Genomic DNA, 19,123 nt, shown 5'->3' on the forward strand with positions numbered 1-19,123 from the left:
TGCCCTCCTGTAATCCCAAAGACCACAGATCAATCCCGACATCTGAAAGATGCACCCCATCCCGCCGAAGGTACAAGCCTACATTGCATTCCAGCTCCCGGTGTCGAATCACAATTCCCCCATGCTGAACCACGAACCGCCCAACCACTTTGTTTACCCGAATCCTCGTTTTGTTAATGCTCTCGATGGACCGAGCCCAGCGCCACACCGTTCTAGCCACAATGTCCGACCAAACCACCACTGTACCCGGGAACAGGAATTGCAACCGCATAAAATCGGACTTGATGTCCGCCATCAGATCCCTGACCTTATGGACTGCAAGGTCATTCCCCCCATCATGGATCACTAACACCGCCGGGGGCCCCTCCCGGGCCGCGTGACTCCGCACCTCCCCCAGCACACGGTCCCACTTCAACCCCGGGATCCCCAACCATCTCAGGCAAGCCTCCCTCCGGGAAATACCCAGTTGCCTGCCAACCGGTCGCTGGTCTCCCCTCCTGGCCCCCCAACATACGTAGGAGTGTCCCACGATCCAGACGAGCCGAGCCGGACCTCCATCTGAAAAGAAAAACGAACATCAGATCACATGAACCCGACCCCCAGAACCCTGCATAACAAAAGCAAACCCATCAACACTGCCCTGCAACCCCACTGGGTTCCACATGTTTTCTTCTTTTTTTTTTTTTAAACCACAACTCAATCCAACGCCAACTGTGGCCTGACATACGATCTGAACCTCCTAGATTCCCACCTCCTGATCCGGCGAACCACAGCTTCGTCCAACCCATACCAGGCAGCCTCTGTGGCCGCCCCGATACGCAAGGAGTGCGAAGCAAATTCCTTACCATCCAAACCCACGTCCCGCAAACATTTGCGGAACACCGAAACAAATTGATATCTGGATAGGAAGGACCCGTCCTCATGCCGCAGGAACGGACCCCTGCCCCTCCCCCTCACTGCCCGGAAATCCTGAACCGCCGCCACTGGACACACCGTTGATCCAGGAAGGGCAAACAGCGATACCAACACACCTTTGCCCCGCTGATCCGTCTTGGACCTGCGCAGCCAAAGCCCCCCCGGTCCCCCTCCAAGTGAACCTCCTCCTCCAACAAACCCCCGGCCACTCGTTTGTTCGGGCACACTAACTCCCCGATCCGAAATGCCCCATAAAAAGCCAGGGAAAAAGCCGCTGTAAACAGCCGCACTTCGTAACCCGAAGCACAGATGGACTGCAGCTGGGCACAAAGCGCCTGCAAAATCGCAAACGTGACCGGCCGCCGACTATCCCTCGTTCTGTTACATTTCCGATAGCCCTTTAACGCTTGCCGTACCCAGAAATCCTTGGTCCAGTCCTCCACCCTCAACAACTTAAACAAAAATGTCAAACCTGCCAACTTCTGGTCGATCGAGGACACCGATACCCCCTGTTCCATATTCCGGGCAACAAAGTAAAGTACCAGCAACCATCCCTCAGGACCCCGCTCACTTACCCCAGCTTCGCGTACCAGTCTGAACCATTCCGTCCACACCTTGGAGTAGGCCGACCATGTGGACACACTTACCGACTGCTCGATCCATCCCGCGGCGATTCCAAAGGCAGCATTCAAATCCACTCTGGGCAAGCGACCCCTTCTGCGTCCGCGCCCGGAGCCAGTGCCCTGAACCTGTCCCACTGGAAACAAGATAAGGAGTCAGCCAACTCATTATCCACGCCCGGGATGTGTACAGTGTAAATAAACACGTTCAACTGTAAGCACCAAAAAAACAGTTGTCACATTAGCCGAACAACTGGGGGAGAAGTGGCCGACATGCGGTTAACCACCTGTACCACCCCCATGTTGTCACAATTAATGCGCAACTTAAGATTCCTACACTCTTCCCCCCAAAGCTCCAAAGCCAACACCACCGGGAACAGCTCCAACAAGACCAGATTACCCAGGAAACCCGCCGATTCCCAAGACCGCGGCCACGGCCCCGCACTCCACCTGCCTTTGAAAAATGCACCATACCCGGTGGAGCCTGCCGCATCCGTAACCAGATCCACATCAAAGTTACTGACAGGGCCCGACATCCACATCGCCCTCCCATTATAGGAATCCAAGAATTCGTGCCAAACCCGCAAGTCCTACCTATGTTCCTGACCCAGACAAATGAAATGAGTCGGAACACTGACCCCCGCGGTAGCCGCCAACAGCCGACAGCAGAAAATCCTTCCCATCGGAATGATCCTACAAGAGAAGTTCAGCTTCCCCAGGGGGGACTGCAATGTCCTCAACTGCACCTTACTCCTGCCCTGAATGTCCACAATCTCCCGCTGCAACTCCTCAAGCTTGTCCCTAGGCAGCCGTCACTCCATCGCCTGGGAATCAATTACAATCCCCAGAAAACTGAGCTCCGACGTCGGGCCTTCCGTTTTATCTGCCGCCAAAGGAACCCCAAACCTGCCTGCGATGTGCTGCAACGTGGACAGCAGAATCGCACACACAGCGGAGGCAGGCGGGCCCACACAGAGAAAGTCATCCAAATAATGGATAACCGACTCAAGGCCCGACACATCCCTCACCACCCATTCCAAAAAGGAGCTAAAAGTTTCAAAGTAGCCACACGAAATCGAACAACCCATCGGCAGGCACATATCCACATAGAACTGGTCGCGCCAGTGGCACCCCAACAACCGAAAGCTGTCAGGATGGACCGGGAGCAACCGGAATGCCGATTCCATGTCGGCCTTAGCCATCAGCGCCTCCCGCCCATACTTCCGCACCCACCGGACCGCCGTGTCAAATGATGTGTAAGACACCGTACACGCCTCCGGGTCAATGAAATCATTGACCGAGCCCCCCTTAGGGAATGACAGATGATGTATGAGACAAATTTTTCCCGGCTCCTTTTTGGGGACCACCCCCAATGGGGAAACCACCAAATCGGGCCAAGGCTTCCCCCCATATGCCCCAGCGCCACCTCCTTGCCCAGCTTCTCATCCACCACCCCAGGATGTTGCAACGACGACTTCAGATTCTTCGCCACCATCGGCACCGCCGGCAGTGAACAGGGTATCCGAAAACCATCCCGAAACCCCGCCACCAGCACCCGTGCCGCCTCCCTCTCTGGATAGCTTCTTAGAAAAGGAAGCATCCTTGCCAGCATCACCAGCGTCCGCCCTTTTCTGAGTAGCATCCCCGACCCCTTTTCCCTTTCGGAAGCACCGGGACAGCATGTGCGTGCCACCGCAGCCGGAACACTCGTGCTTGAACCTGCACGTTCCCCGAACTTGCAGGCTCCCGCGTTGTACTGCCAGCACACCCCTCATTTTTTTCCGGCCGGTAGTCCTGAGGCAGGCGTACTCCCGGCCCCCCCTGAAGAAACTGAGGCGGGGCCCGCGCCGAGGACATAAGCCTCATCCAGAGGCTGATGTCCTTGTGGTCCCAGCGCAATTCCGGTCGCACAGCCTTGCGCTGCCGGAATTGCTTGTCGTACCGGAGCCACGCCACCCCCCCATACACCCTATGGGCCTCCCCAATCACATCCATATAGCAGAAGAGCGCCGAGCAATGCTCCGGGCTCTTCTCCCCAATGACGCTGGCCAGAATGGCAAACGCCTGCAACCAGTTAGAAAAAGTGCACAGTATCAACCGATACCGCCTCTTTTCCTCGTCCTCCTTCTTGGAATCATCAGGCTTAACCCTATCCAAATTAAACTTCTGCAATGGTAGAAGTGAGAAGATCTCCACATACTCCCCTTTCACGATCTTGTCCCGCACCTCCTGTTTCAAGTGGGCCCCCAGCGGCCCCTCGAAACACACATACACCTCACAGCGCGCCGCATCAGCCAAACGAACTATGTCTGATCTAACCACTGCCTCCTTCTTACCCGCATCGACCACCGGCGCCTGGACCACCCCTGCCCCCACTGAGGCCGGCACTGAAGGGGCCAGAGTCTCCGATCCCCCAGCGGCCCCAGGGCCCCCCCGAGCCCCCCGGCTGGGGGAGCAGCCCATGGGGCCACCAGCGCCGGCTGTGGCAACCCACCATCAAACCGGCCCACCAGTGCCCGCAAACCCTCTAGCAAATCCCGCATCTGAGCGGCAGGCTCCGCCACCCCAGGGGCATGTCCCACCACAGCCCCCGTGTCCTGCCCAACAAGCGGCACTGGCCTCCCTGTGCCCGCCTGCACCACCCCCAACAGACCCCGTAATGGAGTTGATAACAAAGCAGCATCTTGTGACTCACCTGGCTGTCCAGGGGCTCTCCCCACAGCCGGACCAGCGCTCTCCCCAGCCGGTGCTGGAAGATCCTCTTCATCCGATACCTCCCCTTCAGACCGATCCTCCTGGTCAAAGGTAGGTGGAGGCATAAGCCCCCCAGGGAAAGAGACCCCAGAGGCCGGTGCCACCACCCGCAACGGTGCCAGCTCCCCACCAGCCAAGACATCCCCAGCAGACTGTCGGTGTGACCCAGCCCTGCGAGCCTCAGGAGAAGCGGACACCCGGGCGCTCCTGCTGGTCTTGTGACTGGAGCAGCCCGCAGGTGGTCCCCGCATCTGCCCAGGCCTGGACGCAGCTCCTCTGCCTCTGGACAGCGTCCGCTGAGCCGATCCATCCCGCTCAGCCATCCCTCCGGGAGCACGAGACATTACAACAGCAGCCCCCCTCCCCTCACAGTCTACCACCAGAGGGGAACCCCTGCCTCGCGGTGCGTCCGCCCCACCCCCGGCCCGCGGCGTGTAGGCCGCTCAAGGCCCCCCGTGTCCCGCTGCAAGCGTTTTGCCGGTGGAATCGAACGGTCCTCCTCAGGGCTCCTAACTACACGAGGTGGCCGAGTAGAAGGCCCTGGTGAAAAACGCGCCAGAGGCCGAGAACCTCAGTATGCGCTGGGCGCGCTGTGCCCGCTGCGTGTGCTGCACCCGCTCACCGCTCCCCGATGAAGGTCTCGCCATCTCCGCGATGTCACCCAGCCTGTCCCGCAGCCACTCTGGTCCACGTTCCACTGCACGCCGCCGCAAGACGTCCAGCATCGCCTTAATGTCGGCCATTGTTAGAGGAGCAGTCAAGCAAAACGACCTCCTCTCACTGTTCCTTCCTTCCGCACTGCCTGTAACTCCTCCCCCTCCTCCTTTTATACCGCCCCTCCCCTTCAGCTTCAGTTCTTTCTTTACTCCTCCCTCTAGTACCTCATACCATAACTTAACCCTTCCAGCCCTTATCCTCACTGTCATGCCCGGCCCTTCGTTACTTCCCCTTCAGTCCATACACTGCGGGCCTCCCTTTCAAATCAATGGGCTGAAAGCACGCTCCAAGTCGGACCAAAATAGTGCAGGAAAGACAAATATAAGTGCTGCGCTAATAAACGATCTCAGAATAAACTATTGGGTAGTTGTCATGTGTCAAACATATAATAAACCTGTGAAGAGTGTTGATCATATAAATCAAATAAATATATAATGAAAACTGTGAAGGGACATAATCAAATGAGCCCAAAATACAAATAAGTTGTGTATATAAAGTGAGCGTGAAGTCCACAGAAAAAAGAGATTAAACTTGTGTGAACTTGTGAGTCTAGACACATAAAATTAATTATCATGGCATCTTTTTGGCATCAAAAGATGAAAATAGGTATGAAGAAAGGTTGCAAGTAGAATATCCACCACCAATTGGAGGAAGGCTTACCGGGGCTTAAGACTCAAAAGGATGTATGTCTGATGAGTACAGACATATATATATATATATATATATATATATATATATATATATATATATATACGATATTTATAATGTACACTGAGCAGTGTACATTCTCAGAACACCTTAGTATAAATTAAAGAGGTTGGAAAGCTTTGTGTTTTTTCACCTTAATGCATCCTATTATCCACCACCAATTGGATGAAAGCTTACTGGAAGGGCTTGGACTCATGAGTCAACAAGGCCTGATGAGTCAACAAAGCTTGTGGTGAAGTATACCAAGAAATGAGGGTATCTGTGTAGGCAACCTCTGGCTGGAAATCAGGTATTCCTATGGTCCTTCTGATGGCTCTCCAGGACGGTGACCCGCAGGGTAGTCAATCAAGGAGTGGGGTGGATAAACTCTCCTGTATAATGTGGTAAGGAAGAAGAATAAAGGGCCACATAGTGTAATCCCATTGAGTAAAGGGGTATTTATTGAATAAAAAAGTAACACTCACATTTGTGAAGATAAAAAAGCGCTTTAGTACAATTAACGCAATGGTATCAGCGGAGCCCATCCCAAACACGCTTCGTCTAACAAAACATAATTTGGGGTGCTGGTCTGGTGCAGTCATTGTGTCTAAATAAAGTGGTATGACCCCCATAACGAGATACAGACCCATGGTGTCTCCTCATTAACAATTGTACGTAAAAGTGATCACTTCCTGTCCCGGCAAGATGACACAGGGGCGTGCGTTTCAAGCCTCAGTCTGAAGAGTGAATAGCTTCCTATTTCGGCAAAATGGTGCCGTGGCATGCGATACAAGCCTTGCTCTGAAAGGGGGATCATAGTCCGCAGCAGTGTCAACTTTTCAACGCCATGTTAAACCAAGCCTCATTATCAGATGATGAGAAAGCGAGACAAGCCTCACCTTCAAAATCAAGCTGGTCTTCGTGTGAGGCATTGTTGATAATAATGGATCAACCCTCACATAAAATGAGAGTATCCAATGGCCGTCCCCCGCGCTGTCAATCACAGATGTTATGGACAGCCATAGGTATAGCCTCAATAGGATAGATGCCAGAGCCAAAACCTGTGTCAGTAACATCATTAGAGGGTGGTTACCATTACATGATAGTATTAACCGTGTAATATATTAAGAATTCATAATAGAAAAATAAATAATGAAAAATATATGCAAGTTAAAAAAAAAAAAAAATTGTATTATATGACACACACCACAGGGCTGACACTCGAATGGGGTCAAGAACTGATTATACACACATAATACTTAAATAAAAAAGTCTAAAAAATCATTTGAATAAAAATGCGAACCCAGAAATTACAAAGATATTAGTAATTTAAGCTCTATTAATGAGATATTAGTAATTTAAGCTCTCATTAATGCCCCACTCCTCATTCATACAGAGTGGGGAGTGGGACAGTAATTCAAAAATCCAGAAAGTCGCAAGGCGTGAGACTCCTCTGGTCATGGCTCCCCCCCTCCAAGGGGAGATATACCTATCAATGATAAGAAACTCTGTGCCCTTAGGGTCATGACGTTATGATGCTTTCTATAATGCCTAGGTACATAATGCTTAGTGTCACCACTAATTTTGGCGATGTGTTCCTTCCCTCGGGTCATGAATGTACGGATCATTCGGCCAACGTACTGTTTGCCAAAAGGGCAGGTTATCAAATAGAAAACATGCCTAGTGGCACATGTACAGAATTGTTTAATAGGGTACACACGATTACACGGTACACACATTGGATTTGAACTCCATAGTTTTGCGTCTACCCCGTGTGTTATGTTGACATATACCACACTTTTTGCATGGGTAATATCCCATTAAATTATGAAAAAAAGGAGGATCAGACTGGTGGGTTGATAATATTGGGGGGCAATTTTACTTTGTAAGGAAGAGGCACCCCTAAGCCCTTGTACATCACGGTCAGACATTCTGACAACCAAATCCGTTGCATACACACGGTCAGACAAAGTTGTCGGAAAATCCAATTGTACATAACGTGATGACGTTATTTTTTTACGACGGGACTACGTTCAGGCTAGTAGCCAATAGCTTTGGTCTAGGAATTTGATCTGAGCATGCGTGGCGCTTTGTCCGTCGGAGTAGGCTACACATGATCGGAGTATGTCAGATCGGAGCATTTTGTCTGAAAATTTTACGGACAAGTTGGAAAACTTGGTCTGTCGGAACAGTCCGATGGAGACCACACACAGTCGGATTATCCGACAAAACGGTCAGATAGGACACATTCCGTAGAAATCTCCGACCATGTGTACAAGGGCTAAGAATGACCTTGGCCTGATCTGGTAACAAAGTGCCCAAAATGATTGAATTATTAGAGTAACTACTTCTAGTTCGATCATTGTTTTTTTCTTCAGCAGAAAGGTGTAGCTATGGGCGCTAATTTTGTTTATGGCCAAGTGGGTGGAGAATGCCCTCTTTGCCCACGATGATGTCGGAAGGACCATAGGAATACCTGATTCCCAGCCAGAGGTCGCCTACACAGATAGCCTCATTTCTTGGTGTACTTCACCACAAGCTTTGTTGACTTGTCAGGCATACGTCCTTTTGAGTCCAAGCACTTCCAGTAAGCCTTCATCCAATTGGTGGTGGATAATAGGATGCATTAAGGTGAAAAAACACAAAGCTTTCCAACCCCTTTAATTTATACTAAGGTGTTCTGAGAATGTACACTGCTCAGTGTACATTATAAATATTGTATAAAGACAGATGTTTATTGTATCGCATACAGCAGTGGTGGCCCGCTCATAGGATGAGCAGGGGCACTGCCCCCCGAAGCTACTCATCATAAAAAAATGTTTTAAAAAATACTGGCACTTTAAGTGTGTGCAGGATGCCAGACACACAGGTGCATGGGATGCATGATGTGTTGCAATCACTGAAAAAAATAAAAAAAATAATGGCCCTTTACTCATGTGCAGGGACGCTACTATGGGAAGCATGATGTGTTTGCAGTCACGTGATTGCAAATACGAATCGCTATTGGCTTCCTTTAGAATGTCCTTGGGGTGCTAAGCTCTGCGCCTTGAACACTCCCTCTAGCATTATTCCATGCTGTGGATAGTAATTGGCGGTTCCTGTGCCTTCACTTCCTGTTTCTCTGACTCATCTCGGCCAGTACGAAGGTGGAAGACAGGCGACTTGTATGAGAGCTGTGAGTACGAAGGGGAGGGGGGATATGTAATGTAAAGGGGGGCTCTGATGAGGACATGTAATGTAAACGGGGGCTCTGATGGGGGAATGTAAGGTAAAGGGGGCTCTGATGGGGACATGTAATGTAATGGGGGGCTCTAATGGGGACATGTAATGTAAAGGAGGACTCTGATGGTGACATGTAATGTAAAGGGGGGCTCTGATGGGGACATGTAATGTAAAGGGGGGCTCTGATGGGACATGTAATGTAAAGGGGGCTCTGATGGGGACATGTAATGTAAAGGGGGGGCGCTGATGGGGGACATGTAATGTAAAGGGGGGCTCTGATGGGGACATTTAATGTAAGGGGGGCTCTGATGGGGACATATAATGTAAAGGGGGGCTCTGATGGGGACATCTAATGTAAGGGGGGGTTTGATGGTGACATGTAATGTCAAGGGGGGTTCTGATGGGGGCATCTAATGTAAAGGGTGGCTCTGATGGGAACATGTAATGTAAAGAAGGACTCTGATTGGGGACATGTAATGTAAAGGGGCTCTGATGGGGACATTTAATGTAAGGGGGGGCTCTGATGGGGAGATCTAATGTAAAGGATGACTCTGATGGGACATGTAATGTAAAGGGGGCTCTGATGGTGACATTTAATGTAAAGAGGGGGCTCTGATGGGGACATCTAATGTAAAGGGGGGTTTGATGGTGACATGTAATGTAAAGGGGGCTCTGATGGGGACATGTAATGTAAAGGGGGGCTCTGATGGGACATGTAATGTAAAGGGGGCTCTGATGGGGACATGTAATGTAAAGGGGGGGGGGGGCTGATGGGGGACATGTAATGTAAAGGGGGGCTCTAATGGGGACATGTAATGTAAAGGGGGCTCTGATGGTGACATTTAATGTAAAGAGGGAGCTCTGATGGGGACATCTAATGTAAAGGGGGGTTTGATGGTGACATGTAATGTAAAGGGGGGCTCTGATGGGACATGTAATGTAAAGGGGGCTCTGATGGGGAGATGTAATGTAAAGGGGGGGGGCGCTGATGGGGGACATGTAATGTAAAGGGGGGCTCTAATGGGGACATGTAATGTAAAGGGGGCTCTGATGGGGACATTTAATGTAAGGGGGGGCTCTGATGGGGACATGTAATGTAAAGGGGTGCTCTGATGGGAACATGTAATGTAAAGGGGGACCATGATAGGGACATGTAATGCAAAGGGGGCTCTGATATGGACATGTAATGTAAAGGGGGGCTCTGATGGGGGCATGTAATGTAAAGAAGGACTCTGATTGGGGACATGTAATGTAAAGGGGGCTCTGATGGGGACATTTAATGTAAAGGAGGACTCTGATGAGGACATCTAATGTAAAGGAGGACTCTGATACAGACATCTGATGTAAAGGGGGACTCTGATGAGGACATCTGATGTAAAGAGGGACTCTGATGGGGACATTTAATGTAAAGGGGGACTCTAATGGGGATATCTGATGTAAAGGGGGGGGTTCTGATGGGGACATCTGCTGCAAAGGGGGACCCTGATGGGGACATCTGATGTAAAGGGGGACACTGATGGGGACAGGTAATTTTAAGGGGGGTCTCTGATGGGACATGTAATGTAGAGGGGGGCTCTGATGGGACATCTAATGTAAAGGGGGCTCTGATGATGAGTAGTGACATGTAATGTAAAGGAGGGCTCCGATTGGGACATCTAATGTAAAGGAGGGCTCTGAAGGGGACATGCAATGTAGAAGGGGGCTCTGATGGTGACATGTAATGTAAAGGGGAGCTCTGATGGGGACATATAATGTAAAGGGGAGCTCTGATGGGGACATATAATGTAAAGGGGGGCTCTGATGGGGACATCTAATGTAAGGGGGGGTTTGATGGTGACATGTAATGTAAAGGGGGGTTCTGATGGGGGCATCTAATGTAAAGGGTGGCTCTGATGGGAACATCTAATGTAAAGGAGGACTCTGATGGTGACATCTAATGTAAAGGGGGCTCTGATGGTGGCATGTAATGTAAAGGGGGGCTCTGATGGGGGCATGTAATGTAAAGGGGGGCTCTGATGGTGACAGCTAATGTAAAGGAGGACTCTGATGGGGACATCTGATGTAGAGGGAGACTCTGATTGGGGGACATCTGATCTAAAAGGGGGTTCTGATGAGGGCACCTTAAGTTAAGTGTTTTTATTTTCTTATACTTGAAATGTGGATGTGATTGGCCTACTGAGACGGGCATAGTGAGGCTGCATAGGATGGGCACAATGAGGCAGTAATTGATGGGCACAGTTTTATTGAGCAGTAATGATACATAATCACCTGATAAATGGCTATTCACAAACACCCCCCCCCCCCCATCCCCAATGTTTGAGCACCAGCAGCTGCTGGCAAACAGTAGCATGTCGGATAAGTAAGGACTAGGACATATTATCTAAATTGGCTCGGGAGAGGGAGCCTAGTATTTTTGGATCAAAAGTGTGGTTGCAAATTGAGCTTCACCCAACATAAATCCAACCAGCCCTCCATTCATATTAGCTACCAATTTACTGCCCACTCCACAGAGACAATATACTATATAATGCTCATTACAAAACCTCTGTATATCCTGATGACATGTTCCCTTTAATGTTGCCATCCTTAGGTTTAATTTCATTTGTCTGACAATTCATAACACTTATAAGAAGCAAACTGACATTCCTAATATCCGGGTCAAAGCGGGAGTTAGTGGAGTGAAACAGATACTTAATTTCCTTGATCTGTCACCTACTAGTTGGATTACGTGAGGCTGTCAGAGCTTTTCATTGTAAAATATTACAATGTCAAGATGATCGGCGAACTTACACGCCACAGTTAAAAAGAAAGTAATGCAAGTGGAATTCTTGAGCTATTAATTAGGTTCATTGTAAAAATTGGTGAAAATTGCTTCTCTTTCAAAAAATTAAGCTGCAATGGGCTAAAAAGGCAACTCTGGCCAAAAAGGCAAATACTCAAGGTGTTCTGTGAATGACAACAGTGCTGGGTGAGCACTCCCCTTGTAGTCAATGTGCAGAGGAGAAGAACTAAAGCAGTACCCAAAAAAATCGCAGCTATTACTGTAGTAACACCGTTTTCTACAGTGATTTTTACCTTCCCAGACGTTCCATCAGGTATTAGATGAATACTTATATTGTGCCAAGTTGGACCAATATAAGTATGCAATCCAGATAATTTATGGAGTTCAGTTTTAAAATGACTCTGTCACATGGTTAAAAAGTTGTAACAAAGCAGTATCTGGCAAAAAAAGAATCTTTATACCCCCCTGTCCTGATGTCCATTGCTCCAATCTATGCTCTCTGGCAGAGCAATGGCCTCTTTATGCCCCGTACACACGAGCGGACTTTTCAACATCCAAAGTCCGAAGGACCGAGTCCGTCAGACTATCCGATCGTGTGTGGGCTGCAACGGACTTTTGATTCGCCAAAGTCTGACGGACTTTAGAAATGAAGCATGCTTCAAATTTTCCCGACGGAACTCCGCCGGACCCGGTCCCCTTCGAAAACTCCGCTCGTGTGTATGCTACTCCGACGGACTAAAACCGACGCTAGGGCAGCTATTGGCTACTGGCTATGAACTTCCTTATTCGAGTCCAGTCGTACGTCATCACGTTCGAATCCGTCGGAGTTTAGTGTGATTGTGTGTGGCCAAGTCCGTTCGGCCGAAAAGTCTGTCAGAACTCCGTCGGAATTCCAGCAGAACTCCGACGGAACTCCTTTGGAAGTCTGTCGGACTTAAGTCCGCTCGTGTGTACGGGGCATTAGTTTAGGCAACGTCTGGTTCCAGCTGTGCTCTGTAATTACTTCTCCTGGTGCTTACTTGACTACAGAACAGGGCAATAACTTAGCAGTCTGCAGAAAGCACCAAAATGCGTGGTAGGGTAAGCAGAAATACTTAACTGTTCGACCTTTGAAGTGTTGCGTGCGATTATATTGGCTGCTGTAGCTCTTTAACAGTGTGAAGATTGGAGGGAACTTGCAGTGGAATGGACCTGGCAACTGGTCAGTATAAAGCCTCTTTTTTTGCATGTTCTGTTTGTTACATTTGTAGCCTTATTTTGGGGTGTTATAAAAAATGACCCCCTAAACAGGATATTGCGCTAAACCTGTAGGTGAATAAGAGAACAAGAAGTAGAAGAGTGGGGTTAATGATAAAGGTCGCTATGACTTCACCCAGGACAGGGTCTCTGTGAAAAGAGGGGATGCCCTTCCTGGGAAAATAATCAGTGATCCAATCAAGGTATTTGGGAGCAGAGGAACTACTGCAACCAGCATATAACATTAACCATAAATACATAGCTCACAACTGTCCCTGATTTCAAGGGACTGTCCCTGATTTGGAGCAATGTCCCTCTGTCCCTCATTCCTCCTCATTTGTCCCTCATTTTGGTCTGATCTATATAGTTGTATATAAAATGCACTTTTTATCTTTCAAAAAGTATTTCCCAGTGCTAAACCTTTCATCCAATTTCTAAATTGCTGCATTTGCATATTTTAAAATCCAATATAAAGGAATAGTAGTGGTAAAAAAAGCACTTTTGGATTTAATTAACCTTTTTTGTCGTTAATTCTCCTTTAAGGGGGTGTGGCAGAGGCGTGTCCTATGCCTACATACATTTGTTAGTAGGTGTCCCTCATTCCTATCTCAAAATGTTGGGAGGTATGTAAGTATATTGGTGCACATCAGTATGGAAATAACACAAGCTTTATATACAGTAATTGAGAATAATAACTGTAGCAGGAGTCCTTCTGGTATTGTGCACATATTCCCAGGTATATGTAGCGCCGGCTCCTGAAGAGCACGCGCTATGTGTTTTTGTCATTTAACTTTACCCTTGAACTGCAGTTTGGTTTTGGGTTTAATTATCCTAAATTTAGACCTCAGCACCAGTCTAGCTGGACTACCGGGTGTTCTGCCTGACCATAGGTGGCGCTGTCATCATGGCAGGTTGCAGAACGCAGTCTAGTTGAGTGCATTAAGGTTATTCTCTTTCGGAAACAGCCCAGTGGGAGTGTCACTCTTGCTGTGCTTTCTGGGAGAGGGTACTTAAGATGCGGATGTCACGTGTTTCAGGGTTCCGGTCCAGAAGTATGTTTTGACTGCTTGGTCCTGGTCCTCCTGACCAGCCCCCAGGACTCTTATGGCCTGAGGTGTGGATCCACCCGATCACACGTCTCGGGGCTGACTAGCCAGAGGCAAGGAAACTGAAGGAAGGATTCGGGGGTGGTCCGCTGCCATCTCGGTTAGTGGAGAGGCCCAGCAACTGTGAAGTTATCCAGGGGAGGACTCTTTGGGAGAAGGCCATGCAAGGGTTGGCTTCTCAACAAGTTGAAGGACCCAAGTGAATCCAATCTCGTGTGGTATCGCTGGGTCCGTTGCAAGATACTGGTACCATACGAGGGTTCTACAAACTTTCATTTTTACTCAAGTGTTTTATAGCAAAGTCTGTGGCAGAGACTTGTTTTTGATTTAAACACCCTGTTGTCTGCTAGGCCTGGTGAGAGAAGGACTATCCAATCAGGGTGAGGATCCAGTTGTGAATGGCTATTCTCTGGATTTTCTACCGGTGAGAGACTTTTCTTATTGAAGTTATAGAAAAGAGTACCTGGACTTTCCTACCTTTGAGAGACTGTGTTGTTAACTATTTTTCACAAATAAAAATCCCTTTAAGTGGATCTGGCGTCAGTCTCTGCAGTTCTTGGGCCATCTATCTCGGGAACCCCTAGACTCCTACGAGGTGAAGAAGGTAACAGTAAGCCCAATAAAATCAGCTGCTCCTTCGGGAGTCAGTGCTACATATATATAGGTATTTACAGAGATATCAGCATACCTCCAGATGAATGTTGCAGAAATGTTTAGTTGCAGGGGCCTGAAGACAAGATCCGATGAGAAGACTTTCCAGCTGTTACCCAACCAGTCTGGAATGCAGTCCTAGTTATCTTGCACTGTGAATGTGAGATAGTAAACGGGACAGAGATACACTGTTTGTCATGAGGATTCAGATACATTCAGAACACTATGGACAGCTGTAGTAATGGTATTAGGACATAGAAATGCATGCATAATTGTTTCTTCTGATCTGGTATTAGTAGCATGAACAAGACATATGACTGAGACCTTTTCTCTCTCAGATATAATTTGTCCCATTATATGGCTGCCCCCGAGTCAGGAAGTGATATACATAATTTTACATAACAATGGGAGACTAGCGGCTGACAGTAGAATGTGTAATATATATATATATATATATATATATATATATATATATATATATATATATATATATATAATTGCAGTATAGTTTTGGAATAAGTGAAGTATAGAGTGCAGTATTGATGCAGTGTGGATTGGGTATACTTGGGGTCCTGCTCTCAGTGGATCAGTCCTTGCTAGCAGTATCAGCAATGGGCGAATAGTCCTGTCATAGTCCCCGGATGCTGCAGTGACCTCTCGCTGTAGAAGAGGAAAGACTCCTCGCTCTCTCCCTAAAAGGCTCCAGTAATTAGCAGTGGGAAGCAGAGGGTAAGTGGATCCTCCAGTCTCCCTGTAGCAGTGGTGCAGGTAATGAAATGTGGCCAGTGCTGCGCTGCCCCCTGGTGTACTCCCACTTTCAGGCTCTGATCTCTGCTGGTATGGTCTTTGGCTGGCAGGCAAATATCCAGATAGAGGTACTCTCTATCTCACTCCCTCAGTACCAGTAAGGCAGTTTGCCAGGCTTTTTAATTTAAATCATCTCTCCACTCCTTCTTCTGCAAGTGCAGTTTGGGATCTGTAGTTTAAGGCGTTTAATTGTCCCATTATATGGCTGTCTTTTCAAACGACAACTCCCAGGATTCTCAGCTCTCTGCATAGAATCATATAGCCTTGCTTGGCTTTAGCTCTTCCCCTGCTGGCCGGAGGAGAATGGTACAGCATTACATCAGTATCTACATCAGAGAGAAGAATAAATGGCTATGGGGGTTATTTACAAAAGGCAACTCCACTTTGCACTACAAGTGCACTTGGAAGTGCAGTGACTGTAGATCTGAGGGGAACATGCAAGGAAAATAAAAAACAGCATTTTAGCTTGCACATGATTGGATGATAAAATCAGCAGAGCTTCCCCTTATTTCAGATCTTTCCCTCAGATCTACAGACACTGCACTTCCAAGTGCACTCGTAGTGCAAAGTGGATTTGCCTTTCGTAAATAATCCCCAATGTCTCCTTCTCCATATTGATATCCAGATGGAAATCCATCTCCAATTGACCATAAAAGGCTGGCATTTTAGCACGCCAAAAAACAAAGATATGAACCATGTAAATTTCGGTGCTCTGGAAAAAATGGTGCATATATGTTGCAATGGCTGTAGTGGTGCAATGGCAACCCTTTCAAAATATTAAGGTGGCCTTACTGCAAGGTATGTTAACCTGCAGCATAATATATCTAACATACATGCAGTAATGCACTGAAAAAGTAGGAATCTCTGCTTTACAGTAGATGTCCAGCAAAACCTTTTTCCTTTTAGCATTCTATAGACTGGGAAAGGGATAGAACCTCTGTTAGGCTTTTATAGATATCTTTGTCCTTGCTGGGAAATGTTTAGACACTTAGGGGGTTATTTACAAAAGGCAACTCCACTTTGCACTATAAGTGCAAACTACAAGTGCAAAGTACACGTGAAATTGCACTGAAAGTGCACTTGGAAATGCAGTTGCTGTAAATCTAAGGGGTAGATCTGAAATGAGGGGAAGCTCTGCTGATTTTATCATTCAATCATGTGCAAGATAAAATGCTGTTTTTTATTTTCCTTGCATGTTCCCCTCAGATCTACAGCGACTGCACTTCCAAGTGCAATTTCAATGCACTTGTAGTTTGCACTTGTAGTGCAAAGTGGATTTGCCTTTTGTAAATAACCCCCTTAGGGCCGGTTCACACAGGGGGCGATGCGAGGCGACACCGATTTGCCTCGCCGCGACCTGCCGCGACCTCAGCGGCGATTTGCAAATGACTTCTGTATAGAAGTCAATGCAAGTCGCCCCGAGGTCGCCCAAAAGTAGTACAGGAACCTTTTTTCTGAGTCGGAGCGACTCGAGTCGCTCCTCTCAGAACGGTTCCATTGTACAGAACGGGGGCGACTTGTCAGATCGCGGCGAGGCAAGTCGTGTCGCCTCGCATCGCCCGCAGTGTGAACCAGCCCTTAAAATCATCATTTGACAAAAGGAGGCAGTTTCAACCAGAAGCAATACAAAAGCTTGCCAAATCTAGCCAGCAACAGATCATGAAAAATTCACATCAAAGGTACATTATATATGTAGCAAGATCCCAGACCTCCTTTAGTCTAATGAGAACCTCCAGAGCCAAGGGCAGCTGACATCCTTCTATATAGAGTGGGTTTCAAGGCATAGTGGGTGTAATGTAAGGTAGATTCATGGGCACCAGACACTTCATGAATGCAAAGAGATTTATTTTCTCTTGAACAGAACAGTGGGAGAGAGGGTTTAGGGACAGGACACATGGTACAGATAGACAGCCATGCAGGGAAAGGCATCCAGCGCTGTCCCCTATGGCAACAGTCTTAGAACAGTTCCTAATACAGATTGTATCGAACTCCTTTACTTTTATAGAGTCACTTCTTGTGGACTCTCAGCCCACTGAGCTCCCAGTCTCTCTCACTAGACTTGCTGATTCGTTGCCACTGTATCCCGTGAGTTCTTCTAATCTTCTTACTTTAATATCTTCCTCAAGAGTCACCCCATTGGCCTGCTCGGTCCCTGGCTTGGCAGTCCAGATACTCCTCAAGCGTCAACCAACTGGCTGGGTCCCTGGCTTGACACCTGATGAAGTCTCCTGATTCGTCAACGTTCCCGGTTGGTGAGAATACTGCTCCGGTACTTGCTTCAGCTACTCACTGTGGTCCCTGGTAACAAGGTGGTTGGTCCCTTAGTGACAACAGCTTCCCCTCTACCTCCAACTAAGACAGGTTCTCCGGCTGGCAGAACCCTCACTTTTGATTGGACTGCAAGCTGTAATCCCAACCCTATGCTGCTCTCTTGCTTCTGGATAGGCCCTCAGACAGCCTAGCAGCCAGATGTGCCTGAGATAGGCCCAAACTCTGGCCTAGCAGCCTGGGCAGCACAACACACGTCCACCCAGACAGCCATCCAGGTGGCACAGAACACCAATCACCTGACTTAATGCAAATAAATAGGCGCTCCCAGCAGGCCAAGAGACCCAAGAAAATCCCTGCCCATTGGCTGAGATACCTCATCTATTCTAATCTGTCCTTGCAATGCCCTTGTCTTAACTAATGTCACCAGATACCCGGGCATCTAGTAACAGAAGAGAGAAGTGCAGCAATTCCAGACTTAGGATGAAATCAATTGATCCCTAGCAATTAGCCAAGGCAACTATACCTGGCAGGTAAATTTAAAGTGGTTGCACACCCTGTAGGCTTACCTGTAGGTGCTTGAAATATCTCTCAAAACTCCACAGTTTAGGGGATATTTACGAAAGACCCGAGCGCCAATATCATTGGTGCTTGTGCACTTTAGAAAGGGCACATTGTGCCGTTTCTAATAGGGGTTATGCCGTGACTGGCGACTCCAACGTATGGGAGCGATGCATAGTATCCCATTATGCTTTACCTTTGCAGGGAAATAAAGAGGAAGTAAAACCCACCAGGGTTTACTTCCTCTTTAAGAGCAACCCTGCCTAAACATCAGGGTGCTACATCTATATGTCCTGACATTGGATCAATTGAAGTGTCCCCTGAAAAACTTTAGAAATCAAATGATATATTTGACTGGCACTGCCTGGAGCTGCTTTTTAACAAGTAAATTCGACATATGCATCGTTTCAGTTATACACGCATATTGCATTTTTCACAGGCAGAGGCATACTATAAAGCAATGAAGCAGTTCAGCATAAGTTTATCAAAGTCTGAAGGCAGTAGAATCTTTACCAACCATATGGTCATTTCCCATGTTGTGGAATAGAAAATGATGGTTTACAAAACATAATTATGTAAGCAGATTGTTATATTCTTCATAAAATCTTACCGTCTCAGAGTTGTGTTTAATCACATTGGAAGGATCAATGCACAAAGCCGAATGGGAAGTCAGCTGTCATTAGTATGGTTGTGCTAAATTGCTGAATACTGATACCTGATTGGACATAGGTATTTGCAATTTTTAAAATGAACTGTTGTATATTCTGTGAATTCTTATATGAGCTGTGGAAAAGTTG

Source organism: Lithobates pipiens, unplaced genomic scaffold (genome assembly GCF_037356315.1).
Source record: "Lithobates pipiens isolate NorthernLeopardFrog02 unplaced genomic scaffold, aLitPip1_a1.2 Scaffold_8, whole genome shotgun sequence".
In the NCBI taxonomy this organism is placed as follows: domain Eukaryota; kingdom Metazoa; phylum Chordata; class Amphibia; order Anura; family Ranidae; genus Lithobates; species Lithobates pipiens.